The following is a 26,313-nucleotide window of genomic DNA, read 5'->3' on the forward strand; positions in this document are numbered from 1 at the left end:
TGGTCAGTTTAGCAGTGATACCCGAGACAAGTGACTGTCCTTGAAGGATATCAAATTACACAGTAGGCGGGTTCCATTCAAGCTGCAGCAGGTGCAGAAGTCTGCTTCAGAAGCTGCCATTTGGGATCATCTGGGAAGTGCTAATAATCAGAACAGGGTGGTTGAGGAAGTAAATCACATGGTACCTGAAAAAGAGAGGTCAATAGTGCAGTATTTAGCAACACTATCTAAATCAGCAATAGGGGCAAACAAAGGTATCTAAGGTAGAGCATGGAATACTTCCAGACCCAGTTCAGATGTCAAGTGAAACCATGGTTTAGTATGCTGGGAATGAGCCAAAGCAAGCCTTGGGCTCACACATTCCCCCCCTCCTCCCTCTACACAAGCGGTGAAGAGTTTGGAAACTACATCCTCGTTAGGCTTAACCACAGCTTGTTGCCTCACCCAAATCTGATGAACTATGCTTATTGTTAACCCTGGTTGATTGGTTTGATAAGCCATCTTTAAACCACGGCTCATCCAGCTAGCTTGTTTAAACTCTTAATCTCAGGGTCGTGGGTTGGAGCCTCACACGGGGCAAAAATAATAATCCTGCATTGCTGGGGGTCAGGCAAAATGACACTTGTGGTCCCTTCCAACTCTATAATAACTCTATAACTTTATAACGTTAACCACAGCTGAGAGTCTGGGGTGGTGTGCTAAACCAGCCTTCGCCAATCTGATTTCCTCCAGATGTTGCTGAATTCTTATGTCCCATCAACCACATGATAGTCAGGGATGATGGGACATCATCATCATCATCATCATCATCATCATAATTTATTACTTATACCCCGACCGACCGCCCAACCAGGTCTCCCCAGCCACTCTGGACGGCTTCCAACAGGAGCTTAAAAATACATTAAAACATCAGTCATTAAAAAACTTCCCTAAACATCAGATAGTTGTTTATTCCTTTGACATCTGATGGGAAGGCATTCCACAGGACGGGAGCCACTACCGAGAAGGCCCTCTGCCTGGTTCCCTGTAACTTGGCATCTCGCAGTGAGGGAACCGCCAAAAGGTCCTCGGCGCTGGACCTCGGTGTCCGGGCAGAACGATGGGGGTGGAGACTCTCCTTCAGGTCTACTGGACCGAGGCCGTTTAGGTGGCTTTCAAGGTCAGCACCAACACTTTGAATTGTGCTCGGAAATGGACTGGGAGCCAATGTAGGTCTTTCAAGTTCTGTGGTCTGGGCGGCCGCTCCCAGTCACCAGTCTAGCTGCCGCATTCTGGATAAGTTGTAGTGCAGGACCTCTGAAAGGGCCTCTGGTTCTCCATCCCTGTTATATACACTGCAGTAACAGCTTGTACATGAGGCTGATTGTGGATGTAACTGTGATATCAAAGGGAACAAGACAGATGCTTCTAATTGACTTTACCCATTTTCAGTGGTTGATGTTCTTATGACTGCGACGGTCAGTCCTTCTGCATTTAAGTCAGATCATGCTGATGCTCCAGTGTCACCGTCTGTTTCAGAAGCTGCCACTTGGGGTCCTCAGGGAAGTGCTTCTTAATTAACAGAGCGGGGTGAGTAAGGAAGTAAAACTCATCGTACCTGCAAAAGGAGAAGGCGCAATAGTCTAGTATTTCATAATAATGCCTAAATCAGCACCAGGGCCAGACAGGCAAACAGAGTGGTGATCCAGAGCAGCTGGACGGCATCTGGTTGAGGAAGCTGCTGTGTTGCAACAATCCAGCCTCCAGAATCCCCAGATTTTACACATGTAGCCTGGAATAAGCACAACACTCCAGAACTGTTCAAAGAGGATGAATAGATGGTATCTATCCCTGCCATCAGGACACTCCATGCCCATGGCATAATAATAATAATAATAATAATAATAATAATAATAATAATAATAATAATGAAATATTACTTATACCCCCGCCCATCTGGCCGGGCCTCCACAGCCACTCTGCATGGAATAACACTTCAAACATGAAAAACTTCCCTAAACAGGGCTGCCTTCAGATGTCTTCTAAAAGTCAGATAGTTATTGTATTTCCTTGACATCTGATGGGAGGGCGTTCCACAGGGCGGGCACCACTACTGAGAAGGCCTGGTTCCCTGTAACCTCACTTCTCACAGTGAGGGAACTGCCAGAAGGCCCTCAGAGCTGGACCTCAGGCTGAAGGATGGGGGTGGAGACACTCCTTCAGGTATACTGGGCCGAGGCCATTTAGGGCTTTAGAGGTCAGCACCAACACTTTGAATTGTGCTTGGAAATGTACTGGGAGCCAATGTAGGTCTTTCAGGGCCGGTGTTATAGGGTCTCGGCGGCCACTCCCAGTCACCAACCTAGCTGCAGCATTCTTATTGCACTTGCTTACATTAATCAGCCCTGCGGCCATCAAATTGCAAACTCTGACAAGTGGTCCAAGCAAAACAAAACCGCCTGAAAGCAAATGAAGTTAACTGTGAGAGCCAGTGTGGTGTAGTGGTTAAGAGAACTGGGTTCGCTTCCCTGCTCCTCCACCTGCAGCTGCTGGGTGACCTTGGGCTAGTCACACTTCTCTGAAGTCTCTCAGCCCCACTGTTGTGGGGGAGGAAGGGAAGGGAGATTGTTGGCCGCTTTGAGACTCCTTAGGGTAGTGAGAAAGCGGGATATCAAATCCAAACTCTTCTTCTTCTGCTATCCCCTCAGTGTGTCCCACGCTCTGCCTGGTCTGCCTAACAGCGTACCTGAAAGTGAACTTGCTAAAAGCAGTATTCACAGAGCCACTTCCCCAGGTGCAGTCTAAGAGATGCCACCTTCCATCAATGCGGACAGCATTCCAGGCATGGTCGCTCTTCCCCTTTACGCTGCAGCTGCCTATCAAATACTGGCACTGTATCCCTGCAATACTGAGAGGGGAAGGAAGGTATTCAGGAACAGTGTTGCTACCAAGAGGACAAGTGGTTGCTTTCACCGCTTTGATAGGCTGGATTGGCCGTCCTTCATTTTGCTGGATCAGAGAAAACAGCAACCAGGTTCTCCACAGATTCTCATTTGCTCCAATTTGGCAGGAAAACACAAGTTTTCCTGGGATGAAACAACAACAACAACATTTGGACACGGACCTGGAAAGCCAGGAACTGTGCCTATAAAGCACAGAGCAAAGCTAAGTATGGATGAGGAACTAAGTCACACAGGGAAGAGACCCATTAAATTCAAGTAATTTTTAAGTCTATGGATTCCAGTGGACCTACTCAATTCAATGCAGCCCTATATATGCAAGTTTGCTTCAGGATCATTCACAGTGTGGGCATTCCTCCACTTACATGGTGGGTCATGTTCCGGAACCCCATGCACATAAGCAAAAATTGTGTAAGTAGGGTAAAGGTAAAGGACCCCTGAAAGTTAAGTCCAGTCACAGACAACTCTGGGGTGGCGGCACTCATCTCACTTTACAGGCCGAGGGAGCCGGCGTTTGTCCGCAGACAGTTTTTCCGGGTCATGTGGCCAGCCTGACGCAACAGAACACCGAAACCAGAGCAGCGTGCGGAAACGCCGTTTACCTTCCCGCCCGAGCGGTACCTATTTATCTACTTGCACTTTTTGGCATGTTTTCGAACTGCTAGGTTGGCAGGAGCTGGGACCGAGCAACGGGAGCTCACCCCGTCGTGGGGATTTGAACCGCCGACCTTCTGATCGGCAAGCCCAAGAGGCTCAGTGGTTTAGACCACAGCGCCACCCGTGTCCCTGTGTAAGTAGGGAGCACACACTAAAAAAAGCTCATTTTTTCCTGCTCTCCAGCTCTCTCTCCCCACAACACTCTTTTCAACTAGAGTTGAAGCTCTGGAGCTGGCTGGAGGACCTGTGGAAAAGCAACAGCAGCTGCCATGCTGTGACGTGTGTCAGCTACTAGGTGGGGAGGCTGAGCAGCCTAAACAAAGCCCCACTGTGCCTCCGTTCTCTTTGGGGCTTCCTCCGCTCCCACTGAAGTCCTCTTTGGGTTCTGGGGAGGGTCTCCTCATGAGCCATGAGGACTCTCCAGCTCTCTCCCGCCATTTTCTGCTTAGAATCTATTGATTTACTTATTTCCGAGGGCTGTCACGTGCGAGTTGATCACGCCTAAGCATGGAGATAGCTGCCTAGGGCAAGGGGTGGGGAACCTGTGGCTCTCGAGATCTCCTATCGCTACAGCCAAGTAACAACCACTTGCCATGATGGCTGGAGCCAACAGAAGTTACCTGCCCCTTTCTTGAAAGAGTCGAGCATATCCACCGCAAATAGCCTTTCCTGACTGAAGGACATCAGCTGGTTTAAATGACACCTTGTCCAGGTTATAGCAGCCTTCCACATCATATTCTGTAGAAATAAAGACAATGAGCACCCATTCTGATTTGCTTGTGGGGTGGCAACACTTTGCAACACTTTCCATCGTGTTTCTCGATATCTTTCCTGGTTGCCAAAATCTGATTGGGGGGTGGGGTGGCTTGTCTTGCAAGAGCTCCAAATGAAGTTTTGATTGCACAACATGGATTTGCCCATATGTGATTGAATCGCACCTCAAAAGAGAAAGTCTGGAAGCACTCGTAAATCTGCTTTGTGCAGACCCAGGGTCTTGTTGCCAAATAAAAATGCACACTGGTGCAAGGGTTAGGAGTCGGGAGACACCTCCTCTCCTCCCGTGCTGCGACCTTTACTTTATTTTGACAAGGTAATAAGAATAAATAAATAAGAATAAAAATGTGCACCCCACCAGCGAGACCATTCCATTGTAACTATCCAACCTCCCAAAATTTCAACACCTCTAGTGATGGTTTGACCCCTTTCCGTTGTAACAGTACAAATTCTACAAACACCCTCCATATCTCCTCAAAATCATTCCTCCTGCATATTCCCCGTCTTACCTTAATGGCACATGTTCATTTATCATTAATAGCTATATATCCCACACCTCTTCATACCATTTTTCCATTTTATATTCTGCTTGCCCCTTCCACTTGCTAGCTATCATAATTTGTGCAGCTTTCAATAAATTTGTGAGCGAGTCCTTCATAGCCTGCAAACCTTCCACCCCATCGTAAATTGATAATGATGCTACCGCGGCACTTTCAGTGAGCTTTAACCCAGTGATTTCTGTTATCAGTGAGCACCTCCTGATCCCTTCTGAGATTCATGGCTGAACAGAGATCCCAGTCAAGCTCTGTGTGAGCCAAACACCAAATCACTGATCCACACAGGTTACAATCCAGAATCCTTTGTGCAAATGGAGCTGACATGACTGGCTATGAAATGGTGAAAATGCCCGAGACAGCTGCAAAGAAGCCATGCTCAGAGTAGACCCACTAAATTTAATGTCCATGAGTTACTTACATCCTTTGATTTCAGCTGGTCTACTCTGAATATAACTTGCTTTGATATGACCTTACGTATCCATCTTCCTTGGCTGGCAATCACTGGACTGGGTGTCTGCTAAAGAACTCTGCTACAGAGCTGGATTCTTGGGCGCAGGGCAGTGACAAAGGCTGATCTTTTAATACCGGAAGTTGTCAGAGGCAAGGGGACTCAAGTATGCAGAAAGGTGGTACCCCCACCTACCTATATGGTGGCAGATCCACATCCAAATGGCTCACACTTTCTCCAGGTCACTGTGGGCTTTTTGGAGCAAGACACTCACCAGGTTTTTCACGCTATTCCTGACATTCACCTGTTTCACAGAAGGTAAATAGACTTGGAAGCAGTTAATATGGACGAGGGGGTACCAGTTCCTTTCTTCTACCTAAGTCCACTTGTTCAAAGAAATTTTAGGGTGCAATCCTGCGTGCACTTACAAGAGTGTCTCTTGCTGAATTCACTGGGATTGCACAGTTAGTCGATTAAGTGTATGTGTTTTACTTGATTGATCAAAGAATTTATTATACTTGCCAAAAATGTACCCTTGGGGGGGAAGTTGTTCTGAAGGGAGACGCATGATTAACCTTTCCTTTTTCCAGGGTTCACAGGCATGTTATTTCTACAATCTTCACGCCCCCGCAGGCGATGTGCCACGCCCCCGGGACACACGCCTGCCTGCTCTCCGCCCCTGGTGCCAGAGCATGCAGCTTCGCCACTGCCCATTGCACCTTTGGGTGGGTGGAAGTACAACTGGGGGGGGCATTCTGGGGGCAGGGAGGGACCAAGGCAACCCTGGATCCTGAGCCGGCCCTACTGTTGTCACTTGACAGCCCTGGGGGAAACCCAGGGCTGATTACTGCACCAGTATATTAATTTTATGCCAGTTTAATTCTGGCGAGGCCCCCCAGAGATTCCTGGGAGTTGTGGTTTGGCAAGGGCACTGAGAATTTTCTGTTAATGACTGCTAGCCTTGTTCACAGAAGTATAGTACTCGGAGTTCCCCGAGGAGAGGAAATAACTACCAAATCAATTTCAGTGTGTAGTATAAATACGATCGAAAGTGAATTGTGAAAGAGAGAGGAGTCGTTCAAACCCTTTCATATTGCCTATGATTGCTAGCTCTCCTCCGAATTGACTTTGGAGCTATCTCCTGAATTTTTAAAGCAAAGCAATGCTGCAAAATAACTAAATATGGGTGTATATACATGCATTTACCGTAAATACCTTTTTCAATTCATTGTATATGATCTCCCAGAAAGCCTTAATCCTTGGGCACGTCCACCGTGGCTGACTCAGTTGCTGGCAGAATCCGTGAGTGGGCGTTTCTTAAACTTCTTCCAGCAAAGAAGCTCTTTGACGCCTAGTCTCCGCCTACCCTCTCTGCACAAGGAGGGTGTGGGCAACGGAGGACCCCTACTCTCCCCGCTGGTCCCAGGCAAGGAGTCATGGGACCGCCTCGCCGCATCCCCCATCTGCCCCCCTTCTCCACTGGTGCTACGCTGATTCTCTTCCCCAGAAGAGAATCTTGCAGTACATGTGAAAAGGATCTAGGAGTCTTGGTTGACCACAAACTTGACATGAGCCAACAGTGTGACGCGGCAGCTAAAAAAACCAATGCAATTCTGGGCTGCATCAATAGGAGTATAGCATCTAGATCAAGGGAAGTAATAGTGCCACTGTATTCTGTTCTGGTCAGACCTCACCTGGAGTACTGTGTCCAGTTCTGGGCACCACAGTTCAAGAAGGACACTGACAAACTGGAACGTGTCCAGAGGAGGACAACCAAAATGGTCAAAGGCCTGGAAACGATGCCTTATGAGGAACGGCTAAGGGAGCTGGGCATGTTTAGCCTGGAGAAGAGGAGGTTAAGGGGTGATATGATAGCCATGTTCAAATACAGTGGTGCCCCGCAAGACAAATGCCTCGCAAGACGGAAAACTCGCTAGACGAAAGAGTTTTCCGTTTTGGAGGTGCTTCGCAAAACGAATTTCCTATGGGCTTGCTTCGCAAGACGACAATGCCTTGTGAGTTCCTGCGGGGTTTTTTTCCTCCCCCCTTTTTCTAAGCCGCTAAGCCGCTTATCAGCTGATCCGATCAGCAGATAAGCCGTTAAAAGCCGCTAAAAGCCGCTAATAGCGCTAATAGCGCTATTCCGCTAATGGGCTTGCTTCGCAAGACGAAAAAACCGCTAGACGAAGAGAATCACAGAACGGATTCTTTTCGTCTTGCGAGGCACCACTGTATATAAAAGGATGTCACATAGAGGAGGGAGAAAGGTTGTTTTCTGCTGCTCCAGAGAAGCGGCCACGGAGCAATGGATCCAAACTACAAGAAAGAAGATTCCACCTAAACATTAGGAAGAACTTCCTGACAGTAAGAGCTGTTCGACAGTGGAATTTGCTGCCAAGGAGTGTGGTGGAGTCTCCTTCTTTGGAGGTCTTTAAGCAGAGGCTTGACAACCATATGTCAGGAGTGCTCTGATGGTGTTTCCTGCTTGGCAGGGGGTTGGACTCGATGGCCCTTGTGGTCTCTTCCAACTCTAGGATTCTATGATTCTAAGATGGGCTTTTTCTCCCGATCCCTGGACGCTCTCTGGAATCCCTCTGGCTTTTGCTCTCTCCCTCCGGCACTGATGGCAGTTCCCTGACACGTGTGTCATGACCTTCTAGAACTAAAATATCCCAATTTTTTAATAAACACCAATCTTTCAACCAGAGAAGACATGAGGCTTTGTAATATAGCTTCAAATCCGGTAACCCGAAGCCACCTCTTTCTACAGTATCTATTAATATCTTATTCTTGGTCTTTTACCCTTCCACAAAAAATTAGAAATTTCTTTTTGCCACTTGTCAATACTGCTGGTCTTTCCTATAATTGGAATCGTTTGGAATAAAAAGAGTAGCTTCGGTAAGACTGTCATTTTAATTACCGAAATACAGCCCAGGAATGATATGTTTAGGCTTGTCCATGTCTCCAACTGTCTTTTGATATCTTTCCAACAATTAATATAATTATCTTCATACAAGTTAATATTCTTTGGTGTTATCCATAATCCTAAATGCTTGATTTTGGGGTAGATTTTAATTTGTATTATTTTTTCTAATTCTGCTTTTTCATCTGGCGACAAATTTGTAATAGTTTTGTCTTGTTTAAATTCAGTTTGAACCCCGCAAATTTACCATAGGCATATATTATTTCCAACGCCTTTGTTAGACTCTGTTTTGGTTGCTCCGTAGTTATAATTAGATCATCAGCAAATGCCCTCATTTTGTAACTTCTATTTCCCAGCATAATCCCTTTTATTTCTTTTTCCTCCCTAATTCGTTTACATAAGACTTCCAATGTTAGTATGAAAATTAAGGGGGATAGTGGGCAACCTTGTCTGACCCCTTTACTGATTTCACACTCCTGTGATAAATTTCCATTTATTATGATTTTAGCTTTTTGTTTTGAATATATTGCTTCAATCCCTTTTATATACTGTATACCAAAATCCATATGGTGTAATAGACCTTTCATAAATTTCCAGGAGACCCTATCAAAAGCTTTTTCAGCATCTATGGCCATTAAGACTGCCTTCTTTTCTATTCTTAAGTCTAAATACTCTAATAAGTTTATAATGTTTCTGGTGTTGTTATAAATGTGCCTCCCGGGCAAAAAGCCAGCTTGGTCATTGTGTATAATCATCTGGAAGACTTTTTTTATCTTTCGGCTAAAATATTTGCATATAATTAATAATCGCTATTTAGGAGTGCGATAGGCCTGGGGACTTCCAGGTTAGCGCCTCCAGCAATGGCGGATTTCCTCTGATCGGGAGGAATCCGCTCCGTGAAAATCAGGGTCTTGACCGCCATGGCGAGGCGGAGACGCATTAAAAACCACAGGCGGGAGAAGCCTGTGGACGTGGGATTCGGCTGGCACCTTTTGCGCCTCCCCTACTCGTGGGGAAACCCAGTTTCGGGGTTCCGGAGCGACGTGGGGTGAGTGGCGCGGTGCTTTGAATCGACTGCTTTTATCACGGAGTGAAGCCGCATTGCTGTTGCCGGAGAGCGCTGACTTTTTGCTGTGGACAATTGGATTTTAAACAACTACCCGTGAGTAGAACGGAAAATTGGATCTTTGGCATTGAAACGGGAAGGTTTCAAACAGGAAGTACGCCTTCCCCTTTTGTAAATAGACTGAAGCAAAGACGTTGCAAAGTAAAGTCTGGAAAGCCTTTTGTAAAGGATTAAATCTCCATCGGTTAAAACTACCGATGTAGCGTCTCAGGGGCCTCATCTTTTGATGTTGTTTCAAGGGCAATTGCTGATCGGCAATTGATCCTTGGTTGTCAAATGTTTCGGAAGTCGAACGGTCTCCCGGAACGGATTATGTTCGACAACCGAGGTTCCACTGTACAGCCGTACCTTGGAAGTCGAACGGAGTCCGTTCCAGAAGTCCATTTGACTTCTGAAACGTTTGGAAACCAAAGTGCGGCTTCTGATTGACCTCAGGAAGCTCCTGCAGCCAATCAGAAGCCGTGGAAGCCCCACTGGACGTTCGGCTTCCAAAAGAACGTTTGACTCCCAAGGCATTCGGGAGCAGAGGTACAACGGTATCCAGAATAGTGGTTTGCATGACCAACTAAGGAAGATAATAACGCAATAAAATTCAAAACAGCAACGATCAATTGCACATTTATTCCAAATCCAGTTAAAACTATTTAGTTCAATTAAATCAGTAAAATCAATGAGCTTGATCGAGTGATACCAGTTTTTCAAATTCTGATAGTTATACCCCCAATGCCCCTCTTGCCTCCTAGCACCCTCTGGTTAATCCCACAGCCTGTGCCCACTCTGGGAACCCCTGTTCTAAGCAGTGAAAAACTATGGGGCGACAATACAGAAAGAAAGTGCTTTTTTAAAAAGCCAGTCCTTTTTTTAAAAAAAAAATGTTTAGGGGTACTCTCATTTTCCTAGGCATATTGAAATACTGCCCCTCAATGAGGCCAAACGTAGATTCACAAGATGTTTAGGGGTATGCGTATGCCCCTCGCGTCCCCTCAGGAAAAAAAGCACTGGGTAGGACAATACGCAGGCCACATCTGGGTGATCTTTCCTCCTGGGACTTTATTCCTTGATTACACAAATGCAGAGTTCCCTGTTACTCACCAAATTCACACTGCTATGTCGTTGTGATGGTGACGGAAAATTGGATCTTTGGCATTGAAACGGGAAGGTTTCAAACAGGAGGTCCGCCTTCCCCTTTTGTAAATAGACTGAAGCAAAGACGTTGCAAACTAAAGTCTGGAAAGCCTTTTGTAAAGGATTAAATCTCCATCGGTTAAAACTACTAAACCCCCCTTGGTAGCAGGAGAAGAGGGGGGAATTTTAGACTGCCTAAGCCTGCAGGAGAGAGAGTGAAGGAAGATAAATTACCAGCGTCTTGAACCTGGGAACGGGCTTTTAGTAAGATCGACTTTTTGGGAAAGTTCATTGACTGTGAATAATGTCTGCTGACAGATAGCTAAATAAGAGAAATATATTGTTTCAAAGTTTCCTTTTGCACTTGAAAAGGAGCAAATGTAACTGAAAACTGAACTAACTTTGTTGCTGGATATTTGTTTAAAAGGATGGTTACGCGGTTCTTTCTCTGAGCGGACTCGGTGCCGTTCCGGGTTCCTGAAACCTGTGCGGTGCCTTGTAGGGAGTGAGCACCGATCTGTGGAACACCGGATGCATTCTGGAACCCTCCGGAAGCGCCAGCCTGAAAGCCACCGGGTTGACCTGCCCTTCGACTTGGTAGGGCCCCAGTTGCTTATGCCCTAGTTTCTTCTTGGCCAACGACCTGGCCGGCACTGCGTGGGCTGCTAACCAGACCCAGTCTCCCACCTGGATCTCTTCGCCAACCCTTCTGTGTTCTTTCCAGATCCTAGCTCACAGAGGATCACGCTAGCCAGCGATCATTAAGTAAAAGTCTTTATTGAATTACAGTTTCCATTCTCAAGCTGCTGCGTGCAACTCTACGTCTAGTGGCTAGATCGGCGAAGCTCCGTCTGAGTCTCCGCCCCTTGTGCACCAACTTAATATCCTAGCCCTGCTCCACCTTTTCCGCCTGACTGTTCTCCTCTGGGTCCCTCTGCCCCCCGGGGTCTCTTCCTTCCTGGATTCTTCTGATGCCGACCCCCCGGACCCTCCTGTCTCCTTGCGCCGGGCTTTAGGACCTGGCTCTCTTTCAGGGCGGCCTACTGCGTCACTTTCCTGTGCATTTGAACTTGGCGCGCGCGCCCAACCTTCCACTTTCCGTCTGACCGTTTCTTCGCTCCCCGATGGAGGTGTGGCCACTCCTGACTCATGCCCTCCCCCCTGTTGTGAGCTGCCAGCGCTTGATCCCTGGCTCCCTTCCTCTTCCCTGCTCTCCGGCGGTGACGCTGGTCCCGATTTCCAACTGCTCTCCTCTGAGTCCCCTCTGGCTCTATCTTCCTGGGGTTTCCCCCTAGGCTCCCCCCTTGCCCTGGCCACTGGTGCTCCTTTCTGTGAATCTTCTGATTCACTGGAAAGACTCGGAGATCTCGGGTCGTCGTCATCACTCATCTTTTCTTCTGCCTCCTCCCCCTCGCTCTCTGTTTCCTCCCTTGCCCTTGCCTCTGCTCCTGAACCCCTGACAACACCTCTAATGCACACTGTCCCATCAATGATGATAATAACATAATAATAATAACATTTAACAAGGAAAAGGAGAATAAATAAATAAATAAATTTTTACTCAGTTACCAGTTTTGTCCACTAGTTGTCCGAAATCCCCTTGTCCATTTCCCTACACATTTAACCAGCCTTTATATAACTTTCCTGTTACTTGCAGAGTAATTTCCTCTTGCCACCAATAGAGGGGAGCCCAGTAACCCCCCCACCCTGTCGGGAGGGGCTTATTTTCTTAACAGTTCTTTAAAATCTTCTCTTGGCTTCCCCAGGCTCTTCTCACCACAAAAACTTTTTCCCCTGCACCCCCTTCAACAGTCAAGAATAGTGTGAAGTAAATCAGCAAAACTGGTGCAACTTCTGCAAATTTTAACACAAAGAAGTCAGGCCTCCATACTACACAAAAACCGGAGCTTGAATGTCTATTGTCTCTCTCATTCATCTAAGAAAGAGCTGGCTCAATAAGAATCTCAAGTCCAGAAGTCCAAAGCACCTTTTGCTCTTTCCTTCACCAAGAATCTTTACTTGCTCTGTGGGGTGCAGCACTAGGATTTGGGATGATCTATAGGACCTCAGATCTGTTCATCTCTTTCCATCATTTCGACCATCAATTCAAATAACTGTCAGGAATTTTTTAACGAAAGGGAGAAAGGCTTTCTGCTATGTAAAAGCCGGAGCCTGTATATCGAATGTCTCTCACACATAAACTCTCAGCAAAACATTTTTAATCACTCCATTAATTTAGCACTGGGGTTTGGGTAGGTCTTTAAGTCTTCAGGCCCATTCATTCCTTTCCTCCATATCGTCCATAATTGCTTCAGACGTTCTCCAATATTTTTTTTAAAAAAGATATTTATTAAAGTTTTTAAAATATAACAATGAAAAAAAATAAAAAGAAACAAAATACAAAATACAACATAAAAACAGTTAAAAAAACAAATAATTTCCCACAACATATCTTCCTTACAGACCTCCTCATACCTCCCTTCTTTGTATTCCACTTCAATTTGTTAGTTCAGCAAATCCTTACCATTAAGCTTTTACCCATTTATAAACCTTTTTTTTCGTATCTCCTAAAGCATTACAGCTGGAAACCCCTTAATTTCTATCCAACATCATTCTAACATTCATTAATTTTACAATATTTCTGTAGATAGTCTTTAAATTTCTTCCAGTCTTCTTTCACCGACTCTTCTTCCTGGTCTCAGATTCTGCCAGTCATTTCTGCCAATTCCACGTAGTCGATCACCTTCATCTGCCATTCTTCCAGAGTGGGTAAATCTTGTGTCTTCCAATACTTTGCAATGAGTATTCTTGCTGCTGTTGTAGCATACATAAAAAAAGTTCTGTCCTTCTTTGGCGCCAATTGGCCGACAATGCCCAGGAGAAAGGCCTCTGGTTTCTTCAGGACGGTATATTTAAATACCTTTTTCAGTTCATTATATATCATTTCCCAGAAAGCCTTAATCTTTGGGCACGTCCACCAAAGGTGAAAGAATGTACCTTCCACTTCTTTACATTTCCAACATTCGTTATCGGGCAAGCTTGACTGGGGTCATGTACCACCTGTATATCATTTTCATAATATTCTGTCTTAAGGCATTGCATGCCGTAAACTTCATACCTGTGGTCCATAACTGTTCCCAGTCAGCAAACATAATATTATGTCCAACATCTTGTGCCCATTTAATCATAGCAGATTTCACCGTTTCATCCTGAGTATTCCATTTCAACAGCAAGTTATACATTCTTGACAGATTCTTAGTTTTGGGTTCTAACAGTTCTGTTTCTAATTTTGACTTTTCCACCTGGAAGCCGATTTTCTTGTCCAAATTATATGCCTCCATTATCTGATAATAATGAAGCCAATCTCTCACTTTGTTTTTTAATTTTTCGAAACTCTGCAGTTTCAATTTGCCTCCTTCTTGTTCCAAAATTTCCCAATATATCTGCCATTTGGCCTCCATATTGAGCCTTTTCTGAGCTTTTGCTTCCATTGGTGACAACCACCTTGGGGTTTTATTTTCCAATAAGTCTTTATATCTTACCCAGACATTAAACAATGCTTTACTGACAATATGGTTTTTGAATGCTTTATGTGCTTTGACCTTATCATACCATAAATATGCATGCCATCCAAATACATTGTTAAAACCTTCTAAGTCTAAAGTGTCTGTGTTTTCAAGAAGTAGCCATTCTTTCAGCCAGCAAAAGGCTGCTGATTCATAGTAAAGTTTAAGGTCTGGCAGGGCAAATCCACCCCTTTCCTTTGCATCTGTTAATATCTTACATTTTATTCTGGGCTTCTTGCCCTGCCAGACAAATCTAGAGATATCTCTCTGCCACTTCTTGAAGCAATCCATTTTGTCCACAATTTGCAATGTTTGAAACAGAAACAACATTCTTGGCAATACATTCATCTTTATCACAGCAATACGACCCAGCAATGAAAGCTTCAAGTTTGACCAGATTTCTAAATCTTTTTTCACTTCGACCCAGCATTTTTCATAGTTGTCTTTAAATAAGTTCCCATTTTTGGCTGTCATGTTAATCCCCAAATATTTCACTTTCTTTACCACAGTCAATCCTGTCTCATTCTGAAACCTATCTCTTTCAATCGGTGTTAAATTTTTCTCAGTTTTTAACTTGTTCAATTTAAAACCTGCCACTTGACCAAATTCTTGAATCAGTTCTAAAACTCTTTTAGTACTAGATTCTGGCTCCTGTAGCGTCAATACTAAGTCATCTGCAAATGCTCTCAGTTTGTACTGTTTGGCTCCGACCTGTATACCTTTAACCAACCGATCCCTTCTGATCATATTTAGCAGAACCTCCAGGACCGATATAAAAAGCAATGGGGAGATTGGGCATCCCTGTCGTGTCCCTTTTTCTATCTTAAATTCTGCCGTCACCACATTATTTACAATTAATTTAGCTTTTTGTTCAGAATATATTGCACCTATACCATTTTCAAAACCTTGGCATACCCCCATCCCATGTAGATTTTTCTTCATAAAACTCCAAGAGATGTTGTCCAATATATTAAAGGGATAGTTCACCTTTTAGTCTTTTCCCCCTTATTTCTTTCTTGATTTGATATTACAGCAGTCCATGCAAGCTGTTGTAAAACAATATAATTGTAATTCTCTTCTCCACCTTGTTTTTTCCTGGATTGTATTTCAAAATGCAATGGGTTTGACCTCCTCTTTCTCTTGCATTAATTAAGCGTCTGGTTAATCTCAGCTATCTTTCCATTCACTTCGGTTGAACTCCCAGTCCTTTGTACAGCTTCCAGTTCAAAGAAGCCTCTAGCTGCCGTAAGATTTATGCTTAATTACCTATGTTTTGATAGCTTTTTCCGGGGGACCAACCGTGCTTGCGGATACCAGACGCCTCTTTTCTTTGGAGCTTATGCTGCAGGATCACTCCCGAAGTCAGGCTTTCTCTCCGTGGGGAGGGAACGCTGTTGTGGGCGTCTGTGGTCTCCTTCAACTCTGAAGACCCCTCCAACGCCTCAGCGTGTCCTTTTAGATGCAGGAAGCCCTCCTGGATCTTTTGGGAGTTGTGAAGCCTAGCAACCCCCCTCTTTCACCCCTTCGGTGAGTGCTCACCCCTTGGAACTCCCGAGATGAGCGTCCGGAAGCAATCAGCAGCAAAGCGGAAGTCCCCACAAAAACATTTGAAAGGCCATAGAATGTTTGATCAGCCAAAGTCTTAGTTATAGAGAAACATTTTCACCTGGCACCTAAAGATATACAACAAAGGCATCAGGTGAGCCTCCCTGGAGAGAGCATCCCACAAGCAGGGAGCCACTGCAGAAAAGGCCCGTTCTGGTGTTCCACCCTTTGGGGCTCTTGTGGAGAAGGCACACAAAGAAAGGGCTCACATGATGATCCAAGTCCAAGTTAGGTCTTATAGGAAGAGGTGGTCCTTGAGGTATTGCAATCATGAGCTGTTTAAGGCTTTATAAGTTGAAACTAGCACCAATGTCAGGATTGTATTATATGCTCAAACTGTCTTGCCCCAGTGAGCAACTTGGCCGCTGAATTCTGCACCAGCTGAAGTATCCGAACCATCTTCAGAAGCAGCCCTACATATAACATATTACAGTAATCTAACCTAGAGGTTGCCAGAGATTAGACAACAGACGTTAGGCTATCCCTTGTTGTTTTTGCAGAGTCCTGTACACAGCGGAAGTATGAGCAGTACGTGCCACATGCTTAACTTTGCTTTATTTTCACTTCAATGTTGAGAGATTACAAACATGCATCTTGCCTCTGCGAAAGCAGAGAAGCAACCGTCCTTCTCCTCGGAACAAAGAACACCAAGAGAGGAGTGAAAAACAGGAAACCAGTGTGCGTCACATCCAGTCTCCCATTCCCGTGGGAAACCCAACAGTACTCTGACTGTGGAATGCAAAACATTGTCCCGTGACAAGCACTTCGCTGCACAGTGAAGAAAGCAGAAACCAACATCCTCCCCCTTTCTGTGAACATCACTGGGCAGCGTGTTCGTACAATATCAGTACAAACCCAATTTCTGTACATAGGTACAGTGTTGATCCCTTGACACAATCTTGGACAATACATCAGCAGGAATTTCATTACCTGGCATATAGGACACCGTTATGAGTCCCTTCTGAATATGTTCCTTAGCATGTTGCAACTTCAATTGCAAGTGCTTCGTGCTTTGCTTACAACCTTCCGAATTCAGCAAAGCCAAACATGCTTTGTTTTCCTGGTAAACCTGGATTGGACATTTGACAGGAATTTTCATGTCTTTGCACAATTGTAACAACCATTCACAATCCTTAAGTGAATAAGACAGTGCATTCAGTTCAGCTTCACAAGTACTTAAGCTAATTGTTGTTTGCTTCTTGCATGACCAATCAAATAGACCCTGACTGTACATGTAGCAAACTCCAGACGTACTTTTCCTGTCTGTAGTGTCACTTCCAAAACTTGCATCTGCAAATATCTCAAGACCACCAGACTTCTGATTGTTAAATCTCAGTCTGTAATGCATAGTGCCTTTCAAATAGCGTGCTATGCGTTTTAGAGCTTTCCAATCCTTAACAGTGGGATTGTTAACTTGTCTGCTTAGCAAATTACAGCTAACAGCAATGTCAGGTCTTGAACATCTGGCAATGAAGTTTAGCTTGCCTAGCACACTTCTGTACAGTGTAGTGTCAGAAAATGCTTCTTCAGTGTCTTCTACCTGATAACCTGTTGTCATCGGTGTGTCTACAGGGTTAGCATCCATCAGGTTCAGTTTGCTTAACACATCAGCAATTTTCCGTGACTGGTGTACTAGAATGTTACCACTTTGATCTCTCTCTATTTCCAGAGATAAGTAGTTGTTTACCTCACCAAGATCTTTCATGTCAAAGTGCTCTTTCAGTTGAGCTAGGGTGTTATTGTACATTGTGACATCTTTCCAAAAGAATAAAATATCATCAACATAAAACAAACAATACAGCTTTTGCCCCTCCTCTTTGACAAATACACATGGATCAGCTTTCCCTTGCTGAAAACCTAGAGAAAACAATGTCTCAGTGAGTTTTGTGTGCCAACACCGTGCACTTTGTTTGAGACCATAAAGGGACTTCTTTAGAGCACAAACAAATCCCTGTTTTACCTGTACGCCATCAGGTGGAAGCATGTAAAGTGATTCACCTAGAGATCCGTACAAAAATGCTGTATTTACATCGTGGTGACTAACGTGTAGATTCTCCTCTGCAGCTAGCTTGAGCATACATAAGCCTAATGCTCTCATATCTCACTGTGGGTGAGTAGGTCTCGTGATAGTCTTCACCTGGTACCTGTGCAAAACCTCTGGCTACCAATCTGGCTTTGTGTCTGACTATCTTGCCATTTTGATCTGTCTTCGCTTTGAAGACCCATTTGCTTCCAAGCAGTTTCATTCCTGGAACTACTGGAACTAGCTCCCATGTTTTGTTCCTTTCCAAGGAATCAAGCTCAGCCTTCATGGCATTTAACCATGGCTCAGCTTCCTTAGAATCCAAATCCTGGATTTCTTGGAAACTTGAAGGTTCAAATACCTTCTTGGAGCTTTTAACAGCTGCTACTGCTGTCTTAGCAAATTCATCAGCAAATCTCTTTGGATGTCTGCCTTTTGTGGCTCTTTGTGACCTGCGAATTATCCTTAAGTCCTCAACACTTTCCTCTTCCTTCTTAGGAGAAAAGTGGCCTATTGTAAACAATGGTTCTTCCAATTCTTGATCAGAGCTTTCAGAGGGTCGCATAGAGGCTTTCGCACTCTTGAAATCCTCTGAATCATCCGATTCAGTTTCAGACTCAGAATCAGAACCTTCATCAGTGGGTGTGGGTTGTTGCGGCTGCTTTTGCTGTTGCTTATCCTCAGTCTCATCACTGTCATCAGGATAACATTGAAAAATTCCCACATTCTCCCCCCACTTGGCATTGTACTCAACACTTCTTGTGAGCTTAATTGTCTTAGTGTCAGTCATCATTATTCTGTAAGAACCTTTCTGATAACCTAGAAAGATACCATGCAATCCACGCTTGCCTAACTTGGAGCTTTGTGGTGTGTGAACCCACATGTCAGAACCAAAAATTTTCATGTGTTTGATGTACGGTTTCTTGCCAAACATCTTCTCATAGGGGGTGCAACCAATCGCTGAAGATAACCTGCGATTGTAACTGTAAACAAAACACGAGAGAGATTCGGCCCAATAACTCTCTGGAAGATTGGCATCATGCAGCAAGGTTTTTAACCCTTGAAGCAATGTCTGATTTGCCCTTTCGCAAAGTCCATTCTGCCATGGCGAGCGAGGACTGGACAAATCATGCTGAATTCCTTTCTCAGTCAGAAAAGCTTCAAACTGCTGAGAAGTGAATTCTCCCCCGCGATCAGTGAAAAGAGTCTTTATCTTCAACCAAGCACAGAATTCCTTGAACCTTGGAAAAGCCTCTGATTTCTGCTTGAGATTGTACACGTAAATATACCTGGAAAATGCATCAATGAGAACCATGAAGTACCTATTTCCACCCAAAGAGAGTGATAGTGGACCAACTAAATCAGCATGAACAACCTGGTATGGTTCTGTGGCTTGCCTACTAGACACCTTACCTTTCGCAGACATTTTCACTTTGTTTGCTGCGCATGCCTTGCACTTCATGTGGTACCTGCAGGGTTTAATAGTCATACCTTCAACCAAGGCAGGCATTTTAGATACTGCCTCAAAATGCAAATGACCAAATTTCCTGTGAAAATCGTGAATACATCCTGCATGCAAACTTTTGTTAGAACCTGCAATGCAACAAGTATCATTCTGCACAACATCATCATAATACAGAACAAACAAATGATCAACACATTCAGCATGCAATACATAATCGTCTTTCTTTGTGATGGTGCATTTCTTGTTCTTGAAGGAAACGTCAATGTTCCGTTCATTCAGTTGCATAACGCTGAGTAGATTGTGTGTGGCATCTGGTACGTAAAGCACATCTTGTATCGATAAGTCCAAACTGTGAAGAACAACAGTTCCGTAGCCTTGACTGGGGATCGTGTGGTCATCCGCCTGGTGAATCGCACCTTCCTGCGGTGTAAAAGACACGAACAGTTGCTTATCGTTGCACATGTGGTGGGTAGCTGCTGAATCAACAACGAAGAAAGATCTAGACGTCTTCTGGACCTTTGCGACGTTTGGAGTGAAGCGTGAGACCATTGCCTTGTGCTGCGTTGTCCTGGACACTGGACCTTTGCCTTTGCTTTGGCCTTTTCCACGCGCTGAACTTCCGCTGCGCTGCTCTGTCTTGGCCTTGGGATATCTGCATTCCCTCTTCATATGGCCTAGACGTCCACACGAGTAGCATTTCACTGCCTTCAAAGCTTTGGCGCCATCTGGTGGTTCCACTGCACTCTGGGATGACGTCTGTGAAGACTCCCCCTTACCCATGCAGCTAGCACCCCGGCGGTCTGCTTCATTCAGTATCACGGCAGTAACATAGGCTACTGTGAGCTGAGCAGTTGGCTGAACAGCAATCTGAGTGGCAACGGACTCCCAACTTGGACCCAAAGAATGTAGTATCATGAAGGAATACACAGCCTCTGGAAAGGTGAGTCCTCTCTGTTGCAGCTCATGTCTCAGATTCTGCATCTCCATCAGATGTTTTCGCACATCTCCACCTTCAGCAAGAGCCATACCTTGCAGCTTGGCATAGTAGTACATTGAGGAACCAGCTTCTGTCCTTAAGTGAGCCTCTCTTAAAGTGTCCCAAATTTCTCTGGCTGTGGTCTTATCACGCAACAGACAGAGCTCTTCTGGGGATACTATCAATGTAAGAGTTCCCATCACTTTGGAATCCTTAGCTTTCCATTCGTCTGTAACTGGAGCTGGGGGGTTGTCTGTAATAACTTTGTACAGACATTCTTTCCGCAGAATAGCCTCTGCATAGAGAACCCAGTCCGCGTAGTTTTTCTTATTGAGCTTAGGAATCCCAAAAGCATCAGCCAGCTTTGCATCTGCCATCTTCGCGGCGTTTAATCAAGCTGCGTCACTGCTGCTTTCAAACCTCATTCCAAAAGCACTTTCAAAGGTACTTTCGGTTTTCAAGCCTCCCAAGCCTGTGAGCTTGTGCCTTAGAGCCTTTGCCTGTATCGCGGCAAAACGGCTTTAAAAGTTCAAAGTCCAGCCATAAAGCCATAAACTAGAAGCTGGCAGGCTGCCCGGAGCATGAGCACATACCTCTCATCAATCAACTTGACGCGCAGAGCAGATAACGCCGACCCGTTTCTCTGTCCCTCTGCCGGCATTCCGACTCGGCTTCTTGGAGTCCATCCTTCAGTTTGACTGCGTTTTTCTGGGCCCATAACCAAAAATGTTGTTTTTGCAGAGTCCTGTACACAGCGGAAGGATGAGCAGTACGTGCCACATGCTTAACTTTGCTTTATTTTCACTTCAATGTTGAGAGATTACAAACATGCATCTTGCCTCTGCGAAAGCAGAGAAGCAACCGTCCTTCTCCTCGGAACAAAGAACACCAAGAGAGGAGTGAAAAACAGGAAACCAGTGTACGTCACATCCAGTCTCCCATTCCCGTGGGAAACCCAACAGTACTCTGACTGTGGAATGCAAAACATTGTCCCGTGACAAGCACTTCGCTGCACAGTGAAGAAAGCAGAAACCAACATCCCTGTCCAGATAGGGGCACCGCTGGGCCACCAGAGCCTCAAGCAACAGAAATGGAGCCAGAAGTACCTGTAAGCTACACATCTGCTCCTTCAGAAGGGGGTGTAACCTCATCAAGAGCAGGCTACCTCTCATCCATCTGGTCTAGGGAACCACCCACTAACAGTGCCTCAGCCTTATTTGGATTGAGCTTTAGTTTACTGACTCTCGTCCAGTCCATTGTGGAGGCAAGACCAGCACATCCACTGCCATACTCGCAAGTGCAAAGAAGTAGAGCTGTGTGTCATCAACATACAGCTGGCAATGTACCTCAAAGCTCCAGATGACCCCATTTACTGTTCCTTGTTCACTATTCCAGAATTCTGTAAATTTTTGACAGTTTTGTTCACATTTTAAAAAAATTGTTGCCCATATTTAACTCATGGAAACCAGGTAAGGGGATTCCTAAAGTGGCCATTTCTATGGTGCTGGAGGAGACTCTTGAGAGTCCCATGGACTGCAAGAAGATCAAACGCATCCATTCTTAAGGAAATCAGCCCTGAGTGCTCACTGGAAGGACAGATCGTGAAGCTGAGGCTCCAAGACTTTAGCACCTCATGAGAAGAGAAGACTCCCTGGAAAAGACCCTGATGCTGGGAAAGATGGAGGGCACAAAGAGAAGGGGACGACAGAAGCCGAGCATGAGTTTGACCAAACTGCGGGAGGCAGTGGAAGACAGGAGTGCCTGGCGTGCTCTGGTCCATGGGGTCATGGAAGAGTTGGACACGACTAAACGACTAAACAACAAGATCCACCTTTGGTTCCCACCCTGTACTCAGTTCTTCCCTTTGGCTCCTAGAAGCTGTTGGCGTGTGGCAGCAGCCACACCCCGGGAATGGCTTCGACTGGTTGGTTAAACCAGGTGAGAGTAGTTGATGGGTCTCAAACCCTCAATGAGTTAAGGACTTCCTTGCGTGCAAAGACAGGCTCTACCAAATTAAGCAGACAAGACCAATAGGGGGCCCATTGGTCAAAATGGTGGTTTCTGCACATTCTGTACATGAGGGGCAGGTGAGGCTTGTCAACCTGGGAAGGTTGCTTATCTAGGAGAAGGAAAACCCTGATCCTAAACCTTGTGGGATTTCTTGAGGAGAAGAAAAGACTAAGGAGTAAACTCTACACAAATCCGGAATGGAGTTTGTTGGATGGCATCCTGTATGCTAATTTTGTTTTGTTTTGTTTTTTAAAAATAATATTTATTGATAATTTCAGAATTACAAAAAAAATAAAAAATAAAAAACAACACTACAATACAAAAAAAGAAAACAATAAAAAGAGAGAAAAACACAAAATACAACAATACAGCAAAAGACAGTAAAAAGGAAAAAGGAAAAAGGAAAAAAAACACAAATCCCAAATTGCATATCCATAATTTCCATTTGCTTGTTTCATTGACCTCCTCACACCTCCGTTTTTGTGTTCTAGTTTAGTAATTATTTCAGCACATTCTTTCCATCTTTCTCAATTTTTGTTATAAAATTTATCTTAACAATTTAACCTAATATTTAACTCAACAGATCCTTACCATCTTTCCCCATATTCTGTTATTGAGATTACCTTAATTCATTTAACCTTACTTTACCCCTAAGTACCTTAGAACTTAAATCTTAGTTTTCAAATATACATAGCTCTTGATATCATTTCTACTAGAGTCGTATAGTTTCATTCCCACATTTTCCCTAATATTCATTAGCTAATTCTAAAATAAAAAAATTCCATTATAAATTCTCTTCTAATCATCATCCAGCGTCTCTTCTTCCTGGTCTCGGGTCATGTCAGTCCTTATTGTCCATTCCATCTAGTCCATCAACCTGGAAGCCTTATATCCGAGGCCCTTAAATCTCTTCCATGTCCCTTCTGCAGTTCTTCTTCATCTTGTTTGTGCTTGCCTCTTTCCTTGTCTTTTGTTGGTCTCTGTCTTAATTTCTTTCCTTTCTAATTGGGGGGTAGGTCTCTGGGGAATTCCAGTCCAAAATTATCTCCATCACCCTTCATCCAGCTCGCCCATTCCCCACAGTCCCACTCCCCACAGTCCTCGATATAATCCAAAATGTATTTAAAATCAAATTTCATGGTCTCTCCAAAGCTAAGAACCTCCTCATCTCCAGATTCCCCTTGGCCCACTCCAACTTCAATCTTCAATAACAGCGGTTTATGCTCCTGTAGGGCCTCGGGTCTCTCCATTTGTACTATTTGAGGTGCAGCCGCATCCTCCTCCATTGTCATCTGCACCTGCCCAGTCAGTACAGATTGATAGATTGGTTCTTGTATGATTTCTATATCAATAGAACAACAGTCAAATCCATTTTCTCATTCATCAAGTCCATTTTCTCATGCATCTGTTCCAGCAAAGCATTTGTCTTGCATAAAGCAAGCACCCAGTCTTTCTCCCAGCTCATCTTTGTTCAAGGTCAGAAAAGACTGTTCCCACAGTCTTAATCTCACAGATGTTGGGTCTCAAATATGCTGCAACAACAATTTAGCAAGCTCCCTCTAGAGGAGACAATCTACTTGTATCCATTTTTTTTTTTTTTGAAGACAATGGAAAGTTACTTTCATTTTTCAGATGTTTCAGATGTTTTTCAAGTATTTTGTTTCTTTAAAATGTAAAAGGCAACATTAGAATCAACTTGTTTCTCTTCATTAGCTGTCTGTCATAGTGTTACGTTCACAGTCAATGAACCTCTCCAACAGTTTCTGTCTCTGACACCCCGTTCCCAGGTTAGAGACGGTGGAAACTTATCCTTCTTCACTCCCTCTCCTGCTGGGGTTAAACAGAGTTCCCCCCCTTTTCTCCTCCTTCCAAGGGGGGTTTCAGTGGTTCTAAATGTAGGCAATTTAGTCTTTTTTAACAGCTTCCCGGCTTTAGCTTGCAAAATTTTTGCTTTAGTCTATATACAAAAAAGCGGAAGGCGGACTTCCTGTTTGCACCTTCCCGCTTCGATACCAAATTAATGTTCAGTTTCTGTTAATTGGTTCTCGTGGGAAACTTGCAGATTCTAGCTTCACCAATTAACTCAAGCTGGTGTCAATTTACTCTTGGCAGAAAGCCCAGGTCTGCTTGACCTAGAAACTACTCACTCTGATTGGTTAACGACCAGCACTCAACTCTGTTATCTAGGGATTGCTAGCACAGTTTGGGGTGAGGTGTGTTAGGAGTTAGAAGTGCTGTGTATGGTTTTGAGAGAGAGAAAGAGAGGATTTATTTTGCTTTTATTTGTATGCAGAAACTCTGCTGGTTTTATTTTTTCTTTTTTTAATAAATCCTGTAAATAGTTATTCTGAGTCTAGCTGACTAGTCATTACCGCCGCAACTAGCTTCCTCGCTGTGCAGGAAAACTCTGCTACGTTTGGGCTAAAGCCAGTAGGGCTATGCCTGACACTTCAAAGTTCCATGAGGTTATGGGCATTGTGCTGCCAGCCTGAGTTGCGGTGGTGTCAGCATCAACGGCGTTGGTTCCAGTAGTTCCAGAAGTTGTTGTTCTCTGGCTGGTTCCTGACCGTGGTGAGCTGGTGACGCAGCGGACACAAGGACAACAGCTGCAGCGTGTGAGTGCTGGGTGCTGTGGTTCCTGTTTTCTCTCTCGGTGGTCGTGAGTAGCTGGTTCCGGGTTCCAGGGACATCGCTCTCAAGATGGCCTCACAACCAGTTCAGATGGCTTTTGAGCGTCTGAATGACTCCAATTACTTGCTGTGGTCGGAACGCATGCAGGCAGTGCTGCAGAGGGATCGTCTCTGGCAAGTGGTGAGTAAGTTTCCTACGAAGCCTGATGATGAAGACCTCGATAAAGACCAAAGAGCAAGGGCCACAATTGTCTTGGGGCTGGAAGATTCCCAGTTGCCGTATGTGAGGGGAATCAAGACAGCTAGAGGTGTGTGGCAAGCACTTAAAGAACTCCATGTGCGTGAGACAGCGGTTTCCAAGCTGTTCATTCGCAAGGCATTGTACAAGGCAATGTTACACCTGGGGTTACAATGCAGGAACACCTACACAGTTTACAGTTAAAGTTTGTTGCGCTACAGGAAAGAGACTGTGCACTAGACCAGCAGGAGAAGGTGGCTATTATTTTGAGTTCTCTCCCGGAAAGCTGGGATAATTTAGTTTTGTCTCTAGAAGGCATACAGGAGCCTGATTTATCAGTCAGTTACGTTACTGGGCGTTTGATTGAAGAATGGCAGAAGAGGCAAGAAAGGTTGTTGGCTGCAGAGGCTTCTACAGGTGGACGGTTTGGAAGGAGTTCTCATGCCGTGCCAGAGGTGAAGCAAAAGCAGCGTACCGGTGAGGAGTCAGCGTTTGCTGTTAGGCGTTGTTTCCGATGTGGGTCTTCAGCGCATCTAAAACGACAATGTCCGGAGTTGGTCAAGTCTCAGTTGCCGGTGCAGGAGCAGAGACGAGATCAGCAGCAGCAGCAGCGTAAAAGGAAATTCTTCAAATGAAAACAGTCGGCTCAGCTGGTGACCGCCGTGGTCAAGATTGCTGATGAGAAACAAGCGGTCTGGGTGGTCGATTCGGGAGCGTCTCGCCACATCGTGAATTCAGATGAATTGTTTGTTTCCAAGAACTCAGCACAGCGCAGCCAGGTGGCTCTAGCAGACGGAAGTACTTCCGAAGTGATTTCGGGGGGTGCAGTTTTTGTTCCTTGTCTTCGTGAATGCCTGCAAAATGTACTTTGTGTGCCGTCATTAAGGAGCAATCTGATGTCTGTAGATTGTTTGCTAAAAGCTGGGTTTAAAGTGTATTTTGAAGGAGACAGTTGCATTATTAAGAAGGCTGGTGAGATTTTAGGCACTGCTAAGTCAGAGGGAGGCTTGTTTTGGCTTAAAGCAGGATCTCAAGTTGCAGCAGTAGTCAGTAAATCTCAGCCTGCAGTGAATAACAAAGCTATACATGACAACTGTGTGCACTTATTGCATAGGAAAATGGGGCATGCTTGCTGGAAAAGTGTACTAAAAATGTCTGAATTGGCTGATGGGGGTAATTTAAAGAGTTGTAACAAGTACCTAGATTGTAATGTTTGTAAAAAGGTTAAAACCCACAGAGTCTCTTACCCCA

The sequence above is a fragment of the Podarcis bocagei genome (assembly GCF_964188305.1).
Source record: "Podarcis bocagei genome assembly, chromosome: W".
Lineage (NCBI taxonomy): Eukaryota > Metazoa > Chordata > Lepidosauria > Squamata > Lacertidae > Podarcis > Podarcis bocagei.